Source organism: Acomys russatus, chromosome 15 (assembly GCF_903995435.1).
Source record: "Acomys russatus chromosome 15, mAcoRus1.1, whole genome shotgun sequence".
In the NCBI taxonomy this organism is placed as follows: Eukaryota; Metazoa; Chordata; class Mammalia; order Rodentia; family Muridae; genus Acomys; species Acomys russatus.
In genome coordinates this window covers 4,483,888-4,493,674 of record NC_067151.1, presented here as the reverse complement: position 1 = coordinate 4,493,674, position 9,787 = coordinate 4,483,888, and the positions used below count along the sequence as shown (strand labels likewise).

Sequence of the window (9,787 nt, the reverse complement as noted above, 5' to 3'; positions counted from 1 at the left end):
TCCTCAGTAGGAACCACAGAGCAAAGGCAGAAAGTGTTCTGTGAGTCACATGCAGCCTATTACAGAGGACAGATGCTGAGCAGCTTCTTTGACCCTGGAGGTAAAATCTATGATTGAGCAGCAGTTTTTAAGATCCAGAGCATGCTAAATTTCTCCATCTTGGTGAATTATGAGTAGATTAAGAATATCTCAGACACCATTTGCCATTATAAGATAACATTTTAAAACAGTTCAAATCTATTCCTACCACTTAACTCTGGGGATGTTCTTAAGTATGACAGTCCCTAATGACTGTGTTTATTGAAACAAACTGTTGATAATGTATTTCAAGTTAAGTCCACATTCACACATATTTCTGATGTCCCCTTAGAAGCAATTAAAAGGAATGGTTAAAATACAAAACTGTAGGTTAGTATAAACCAAGTATTATACCTAACACTACTGTGTTTAAATAGAAATCAAAAGGTAGCAAAAACTGTGTATACACATTTGTAAGCAATCTTTCACCTATATTCAAACTGAATTACTACTAATCTGTCAAATTGATCCTCAGCTGCATAATGTGTGACTGTTTCAGTCACAAATTGGACACTGACTCTGAACCCATTATTCTGTGAACCGCAGCATAGACATAGCCTCAGAACCCACCAGAACGCAAACATACAGGCTTCAATTTCAATTTGAATAAGGCAGAATCTCTGAAAGCCAGGGCCTTATGTCTGTTCTAATGATTCCAGAGGGTTTCAAATCATGTCTAGTTTAGAAGGCGTTGAGATGGACAGAGGGAAGTGGAGGTTGATACCAAGCTTTTATGGTGGGTAATAACAAACGAATACAAGCTCCACAGCACCTGCCTAGAAGGAATTTGAGAAATCTTAAGTAAACATGACAAGGCTGAATGCACTTCCCATAGGTCAAGTGCTTACAGTTAAAGAAAAAGGTAATTTGTTTAAGAACAACATGAAGGCTGGCATTCCTATCTCCCAAACGTTGACCCATAGACAATACACCGTGGCAGAGGGAATTTCTGTGAACATACTTTGAATCAATGCTGCGTGACTATTTGGGAATTATTTGCAGACATCACTTATTATAATAATCTCCTTAGTGATAATATTACAAACTTGGAAATGGCAATAGCCTTTGCTGCTTCCTCAGGTCATGGACTTTGGGGAATGAGGAAGTGTTTTGAGAAATTCAACTCTTCTGACCTCACAGATTTCTAAGATCATACTTCCCTATTGGGGTGACCTGACATCTAGCACATTCTCTTGGAACTTAAAGCGGAAAAGTGATGTGGGGGGTTCATTTAGAGAAATGGTTCCGTGGTTAAGAACAATGGCTGACCTTCCAGAGGACCTGGGGCTGATTGTGAACATCCACATGGTGGCTCACGGTCATTTATAACTCCATATATAGGGGATATGGTGCCTTCTACTTGATTCTGTAGAAGTCAGGCATGCATATGTTACACAGACATACTTGCAAACAAAGCATTCATACAACTAAATAGAAAGCAATCAATAGCTTGTTTTTTAAATGTAATTTAATACAGTTTGTTTTTGATATGTTAGTAAAGGAAAGAAAGGTTTGGGAAAACAATAGAACAATTTGTTGGAAAAATCATATAAAGATTGAAACCTACTAATAGAATTAGTTTTATAATGTTTGTGGAGACAAGCTTTAGCAAAGCAAAAGAGCGCACAAGAAGATAACAGTTTACTTTCAAAGAACATCTGTCTGACAATTGTGCAAGAATAGATGAGAAAATAAATTGCTCTAAGGAGAAAGTTTCACAAATATTATAAAGTCCAACTGTGAGGCAATGAGGCGCAACGACCAGGAATAGAGGAATGGGATATAATACAGACCGGTTGCTGTGGATATATGTGCAAGCAGTCGCATATGGAAATAAAAGAATCAGATATAATTGGGTACAATGCCTAATAAAAGAAAGTAACTTCCACACACACTAAGGACATACTATCTTTCTTAAGCATTGTTTTTAATTATATTTGTACATTGTTTTCAATTGCCCTATTATGCTAAATTGCTTTGTGCCTTTATGTAAATAGCATTGCTCATATTTTCTCTACGGAAATTTTAAAAATAGATTCAGTTGTGAATGTATAACTTAGTGTTGTATGTCATGAAATCAATTTGCATGAGAATAGAGTTTTATCTCTACGATGTTTCTTGTAGATCGTGTCCAGAGTTACATTTCTGTGAATACAGAATGATGTCCCTTTCTAAAACACCTGTTAGATCTCAGACCTACTTTGGACTTAAATCAAAGCAATCAAGTTACTGTTTGTTAAGCTACTAGGAAGATAATTTTGCTGTCCTACAGCCTTATGTTGCCAATACTTTGAGAAGAAAAAATGTCTATTATTTATTCAGTGAAAATTTATGAGTTTGCATTGAGTGACCTCTATCAGTCTCAAGACCCTACACGGAGAGTATAGGAGACAATATAAGAGACACACCATCTTTCCGTTACAAAAATTACACTTAGCATATGGCTTTAAAATGTAACAGTCAATAATATAATATTACTGTTTCATTTTCTTTACATTTATTTATAGGTTACCTATCAACTTCCTTCTCACAATAAACAAATTAAAATAAATTATTATTAAATATAAAAAATTAATTGAGGTAAATCCCCAGTTACCACAATTATATATTGCAACATGAGTGACAATACTTGACCACATTCTCAGAATGCACATGAGAAATTTGAAAGAGTTTAGATGAGAAAGATGTGAGAGGAAACGTTTGGCAAGTTTACATGTTTATGGAAGCATACCCTTTTGAAGCATTTTAATTCTTTTACTCATCTTATGTTATATATTGTATATGTGAACATTAGTCACCATTCAGTACAATCATCCTATTCTGAAACTCGTCACCCTCTATGCAAAACAACAAAAAGCTCGAAGACAGAGGAAAAAGAAGCTAAAAGAGAATATGTAATTAAAAGATGCCTGTGTACAGAGCTAGACATGAAAAAGGTTGTCCTTGCAGACACAGTGCTTCAGATGGTGGATCAGAAGTCTTATTATTCATTTGAGAGAACAGAAATGTAACAATCATTTCTCTGAGTTAGTATTATGTTTTAAAACATTAGCTTCCAGATCATCATCTATAAGACTTCTGAGTGTTTGCACATGACTAAATGAAGCCTGAAGGAAAAGGACCTGGAAGAATGCAATGTTTCCCTAGGTTGCCTTTTCTGAATTCTCACCTGGAGGTAGATCTGAGTCAGTCTAAAAATATTAATATTAAATACATTAAATAAATAAGAATTACTAAGTGAAACTTAATATATTTTACTATTTTATTTTACTGAACATAATACAGTGGATTTGATGATTTATTTATTTCTCTCAGCATTAACTATTAGAAAAATTGTTTTAATGACCTGTCAAAATATGGTGCAAATTATAGCAACTGTGATGAAAAATGGCAAAATATATAACAGAAATTAATTGAAGGACAATAAGGGTTTAGTGTATATATATATATCCTTCATATATTCACTCTCTCTCTCTCTCTCTCTCTCTCTCTCTCTCTCTCTCTCTCTCTCTTTTACATTCATGAAGTTTGACCTACATCTCTTCATTGACAGACCTCAAGATTAGATTTTTCCAATTATTGTGCTGAGAAATAAAGTAAGGTTCAGTTGTGAAATAATCTCTGTTGATTGGAAGGAGTCAAGCTTCTTGTCTGCTCTTAATTCTAGTAAATATTTTAAACTCACAATATAATATACCTTGCTATTTGGTAGAGATAGCATCTATTATTAGTTATGAAGTACATTTTATATACTTTTATTCTATGCTTCATTTATACTAACTCAGCATATATTTTATACATTTTAACAAATAGAATGTTATTTTACACTTGGTGTGCTCATTTTGCTTCTTTTATTCAGATTTTAGATATAAGCACTGGCTTTCTGTGAGAAAAGAATGATCAAGTTCTTAAGAGGTGTATTTTAAAAATATGAAATTCAAAAACAGAAATGTGTTATAATTTGCTATTTTGAAGATAAGGAAATGTACTGTTTAAAAATATTTTAGTCAGCCTTAATATTATAATTAAGAGAATGCAATCCATAGTCTTTTATGGATTAATACTTCATCCTTTTTTGTGAATTACAGTGTGCTTTTAGGTACACATCTGGAAAAGTAGGAAGTGAAATATCCTGCCCAACCTTTTCCATGACAAACAATTTCTAGTTTATTAAAATAACTTTTCATAAATAATCAACATATGTGAGGCAGAACCAAAGCACACAGTCATTAACAATATGCAATAACTTCCAAACTTCCTTCTTGCGTGGAATACTAAATCAGAAATGAAACATGAAACCAATGATGAGCTTAGCAACAGGAGGGAGCAAGAGATTATGTATGTAGAGAGGTTGGGATAATTCAGAGAGCTGGAGTAAGGGGATGAATAAAATCAAGACAGGTTGTATGCAATCCTCAAATACCTAATCAAATACAATTTTAAGCAAACAAGCAAAAACAATGAAGCCGTGTTATGGTGATGTATACCTACAGTGATGAAAAATTGGTGGCTAGTCTGATCTAAGTATAAGTTTCTGTGTTATCTAAAGCTAAGTAATGTAACCAAGAGTATCTAAGCATTAGAAACAAAACAAATTCTAAAGTCAACTACCACCAGTGCCAAACACAATGGTACTTTTATGTGACTTCTTATGAGCACTGACACAAAATTTTTATATGACACCAATGGCATTTTGGAAAGGGAACCATTACTGTTCCTAGGAATCATCTCAATGATGTTTTTGCAAAGTCCAGATTGCCTGACATATAGGTAAAACCAATTTTTAAAGGAGCATATCCAGACACATTTCTGTTTACAAGTGTGTTGAGCCTATTTTGATACTGGAAAGAGAAGAGGACATAAAAATGATTTGAGTCTAACCTCATCACAGACTATATTCATAGGATACTTACAGCAACACCAGGACTCACTTCACCTTGGAGCCAAGGAGAAGTCTCAAAACTGTCAGGAAAATATGCTTTACCTCATACTGATTTATCTTGTGGCACATCCTATTAATGGGGCATGTTCCTCACTCTACCCCAAACAAAGAAGTGTTGTGTGCTTTAAAAGATAATTTAGTACTTACTTTGTCTGCACATATACTAACATTAGAACAATCAAGAAAAGATTCACGTAGTGTTTGCAGCAGGGATAGCTTGAACATTTCTGAGTGTTTGATATATTTTGATATATTTAAGTTGGTGGAATAGGGATGTGGAAGAATCTTGGAGGAGTTAGAAGAAGGGAAAGAATATGAGCAAAATATATTGTATGAAAATTTCAAATAAAAATGAAAGCTAGTGGAGAAACACAAAACAAGAAAATACCTTAAAAATCAAATTTCTCTTCTTTTATAATACCTAATAAAACAGCATCTCAACCGTATGCCTCCCAGAAGTTTACACTTATCCAAATGTACACACTCAACTTAGAATGTCAGAGCCTCCAGCTTCCTGTGCCTACAGAGTTTTGGTGAATGTTGTTATGTTGGGTACTCCTGTTGTCTGCTGGTTCTGTCCCATGTTTGCTAGCATTGGTTTTACTTTCATCCTTTTCTCTTTGGACACCATGTCTCCCTTATTTGGTTTCACAAGCATAGGCTCTTGGAATGAGAGGAACCAGTATAGACCCTTTCTTTTGGACACTGCAGCTGTTATTCAGCATATTCCCTGGCTCAAGAATACAAGACAATGCTTGTCTGTTGAGGAACAGACTTCATTTCTGCACTTTTCAAGATTTTTGCTTTGATCCTTCTCCAGATCCACCTCCTCAGGCTGGAGATATAGCTGACTTAGCAGAGCAGTTTCCTGGCAACATGAAGCCCTAGTAATCCCCATAACCCCTTATGTCCAGGTCCAATGGCATGCACCTGGAATCCCAGCCATTAGGAGGTAGAATCTTCTGACAAGTGTAAATTCAAGGAATTGACTGGACTACACGACACCCTATTCCCTTAAAAAACAATACTCCACCTACAGAAAACTTTTTCACTCTTGTAAGGGTCAATAATAAAACAAAACAACAAAATTTAATAGCACATGGTGATATGGAAGAACAAAACAAAATTGAATGGGCCAGGTACTAGTTGAATAAATTTCCTTTTAGGACGAAATGGAAACCAATAAAGATGCAATCCTGGGGTAGAATTTTGGGTCTTATCTGCACAGAGCTTCCCAGCTGTCCTGTTGGGAGTGACGAAGAGGGCCCTATGAACTTCCTTAAGCAACCTGGGATTTTATTAACCTCACTTAGTTTCAGATTAGAAACTCTAAATTTTTATTTCATTTAAAGACAAGTCTAACTTATAAAATATTTAATTTTATAAGAATTAGACTAAAAAGTTCTTTAGAAAATACTGTGCTTTGGTATCTGTTGAAGCTTCCTTATGATTACCACAAGTGATAAGCCAATGGTCAAGGTGATTTTTGGTATCACCATCAGAAACAGACCAATGGAGCAGTGGTGATCTTGTTTGTGCATCAAGGTTTGGAGAGCTGAATTTATTCAGTTACAATCTAACCCACTTCAGACATGTGCTGAAGGTGTCAAAAATAAAGGAAGAACATTTTTATAATAGGTTTGCCTTCAGAAAGTGGATGTTGTGAAACCCACTGCTAATTCAAAGCAAGTGGGAAAACAAAAGACTCCAACATTGTTGTGATTGCACAGGTTACTTTGGGCAAGTCCACCACAACTGGCTACCTGATCTACAAATGTGACAGATAGGACAAACAAACTATGGAAAAGTTTGAAAAAGAGGCTGCCGAGATCAGAAAAAGCTCCTTCACTTACACCTGGCTCTTGGACAGCCTGAAAGCTGAGAGAGAGTGTGGTATCACTACTGACATCTCCCTGTGGAAATTTAAGACCAGAAATACTATGTGATTGCCATTGTTGCTTCAGGACACAGAGACCTCATCGAAAGCATGATTACATTACATCTCAGGCCAACTGTGCTGTGCTGATTGTTACTGCAGTTGTTGTTGGTGAATTTGAAGCTTATATCTCAAAGAACGAGCATGCCCTTCTGGCTTACGCCCTGGGTGTGAAGTAGCTGATTTCTGGGGTCAAAAAGGATTCCACTGAGCCACCCTACAGCCAGAAGAGTTATGAGGAAACCGTTAAGAAACCCAGTACCTATATTAAGAAAATTGGCTACCCTGACAAAGTAGCATTTGTGCCAATTTCTTGTTGGAATGGTGACAACATGCTGGAGCCAAGTGTTAATATGCCTTGGTTCAAGGGGTGGAAAATCACCCGCAAAGATGGCAGCACAGTGGCATCACACTGTTGGAAGCTTTGAATTGTATCCTGCCACGAAGTTGTCCAACTGACTAGCCCCTATAACTGCCCCTCCAGGATGTTGATAAAATTTGTGGTGTTGGCACTGTTCCTGTGGGCTGAATGGAGACTGATCCTTTGTTCCAATCAACAGAAGTCAAGTCTGTTGAAATGTACCATGAAGAACTGAGAGAAAATCTTTCTGGGGACAATATAAATATAAACATAAATAAATATAAATATAAATATAAATATAAATATAAATATATGTCTGTCAAAGATATTAGATGTGGCAACATTGCTGGTGACAACAAACAAGACCCACCGAGGGAAGCAGCTGGCTTCACTGCTCAGATGATTGTCCTGAACCATCCTGGCTAAATTAATACTGGCTATGCTCCTTAAAGCTGAGTGTGAGTCAATGATCCTGAAAGTACTGAATTGTTCATAGTTCACATAGCATGCAAGTTTGCTGAGCTTAAAGAAAATATTGATCATCATTCTGGCAAGGAGATGGATGATGGCCCTAAATTCTTGAAGTCTGGTGATGCAGTCATTGTTGATATGGTCCCTGGCAAGCTCATGTGTGTTGAGAGCTTCTTTGACAATCTTTCACTGGGTTGTTTTGCTGTTCATGACATGAGTTAGACAATTGCTGTGGGTATCATCAAACACAAAGGATGCCAGAGCTGGTAAAGTCACCAAGTCTGCCCAGAAAGCTCAGAAGGCTAAATGAATATTATCCTTAACACCTGCCAGCCAGTCTTACTCAGTGGTAGAAAGAGTCTCAGAACTGTTTGTCACAATTGGCCATTCAAGTTTCACAGCAAAAGATTGGTTAGTGGTAATAATGCATAGTAAATCTTTCCAAAGAAAATGAGAAAATGAGAGTGTTTAGTGGATGAGAGTCTCTCTCTCTCTCTCTCTCTCTCTCTCTCTCTCTCTCTCTCTCTCTCTCTCTCTCTGTGTGTGTGTGTGTGTGTGTGTGTGTGTGTTTGTGTCTGTCTGTCTGTCTGTTTTATATTATTAGTTTTCAAAACCAGTACTTTTTAGTGGCAAAAACTTGACTAAAATATCTATCACAGAAATTTGAGACCCATTAAAACAAGTTTAATGAGAAAAATAAATAAAAGAATGAAAATAAAAACAGAGGAAGGAGGACAATGAAATGGATCAACTTTGATAGGTGATGTGACAGATAGCTTACATAAATTCTACTTATTTTCCTGTGTTAGTCATTTTATATTAATTTGTACAATGACTAGTTTTTAAAATGTAAAAACATGAAACATACTTCTGTGCTAGAATTAAAATAATTTCCTTGATGTAGTAAACACGTTACTTTGTCAATTTGTAAAACTTATAGCATAGAAATTAAGCTTATTACTTTTAAGAATTTATCCCAACTCCCTTGATTTTCCCCAGAAGAACAGTCACAGTTTTTAATTGGGTGTAAAATATTTGGGCTCCTTTTTTGTTCTTCTGTGCTGATAAATTAAAAGTTTTACAGATTCACTACATTCATCTCATGCTTTTATGACCTCAATTATACATCTCAGAGTATGGTAGGTAATGGGTAATGGAATTGTTCATAAGATTTTGAGGGTCGTGTTTAAAGAATGAGATAAAAATGTTATAGAATTTTATATCAGAGCATCTTTTCTTCAGCAGTTAGTTATCAACTGAAATTTCTAAAATCCATAAATTAAAATTTTGGCCTTTAAATTGTATATATACAGATGGTAAAATATAAAATATAAGAGGGCTTCAAGATGGAGGCGAGCAGCGTGGACCTTGTTAGAAGCTCCAGTAAAGGATTCAGGGAATTGCACAGCATTCTGAACCAGGAACACCAAGCTCCTCACCCCACTACAGTGGGAGTACTCCACAGTTCGAAATGACCAAAATACAGAAAACCTGTGTACCCCTACACATGGGAGGAGTACAGATTCTTTTGGACAAGAGTGGCTGCAGCGGCAGTAGCAGTGGCTGAGGTTTGCAGCTGGGAACCCTCGAGCAGAGGCGATTGGCATTGTAACTGGTGCTGCGGGAGAGGGGACTCAGTGCAAGATTTGGGCCCCACAACCCACACTGAACTCAGCGCGTGGCTCGTGCTCAGAGACCCAAACTGGACTCAGTGTGAGGTTGAGCCACTGAGATCCTAGCAGAGCTCAGTGTATGGTTTGGGCCCAGACTTCCTAGTTGAGCTTGGTGAGCAGTTCACCCTCTGAGACTATAGCTGAGCTTGGCGTGCAGTTTGGGTCCAGAGTCCTTGGATGAACTCGGTGCTGTTTGGGCCCAAACACTCTAGCTGAGCTTAGCATGCAGTCCCAGCCCTGAGACTTGCTGGACTCAGGATGCAGTCTGGGGCCCAGAGGCCCTGGCTTGATTCAGTGTGCAGTTTAGGTGCAGAGTCCCTATCTGA

General features: G+C 36.8%; 1 pseudogene; it reads left to right on the top strand.

Moving 5' to 3' along the window:
- The first annotated feature begins 885 nt into the window (after positions 1-885).
- Positions 886-8,098, top strand: LOC127199603 (elongation factor 1-alpha 1-like; annotated as a pseudogene).
- Positions 8,099-9,787: the final 1,689 nt, after the last annotated feature.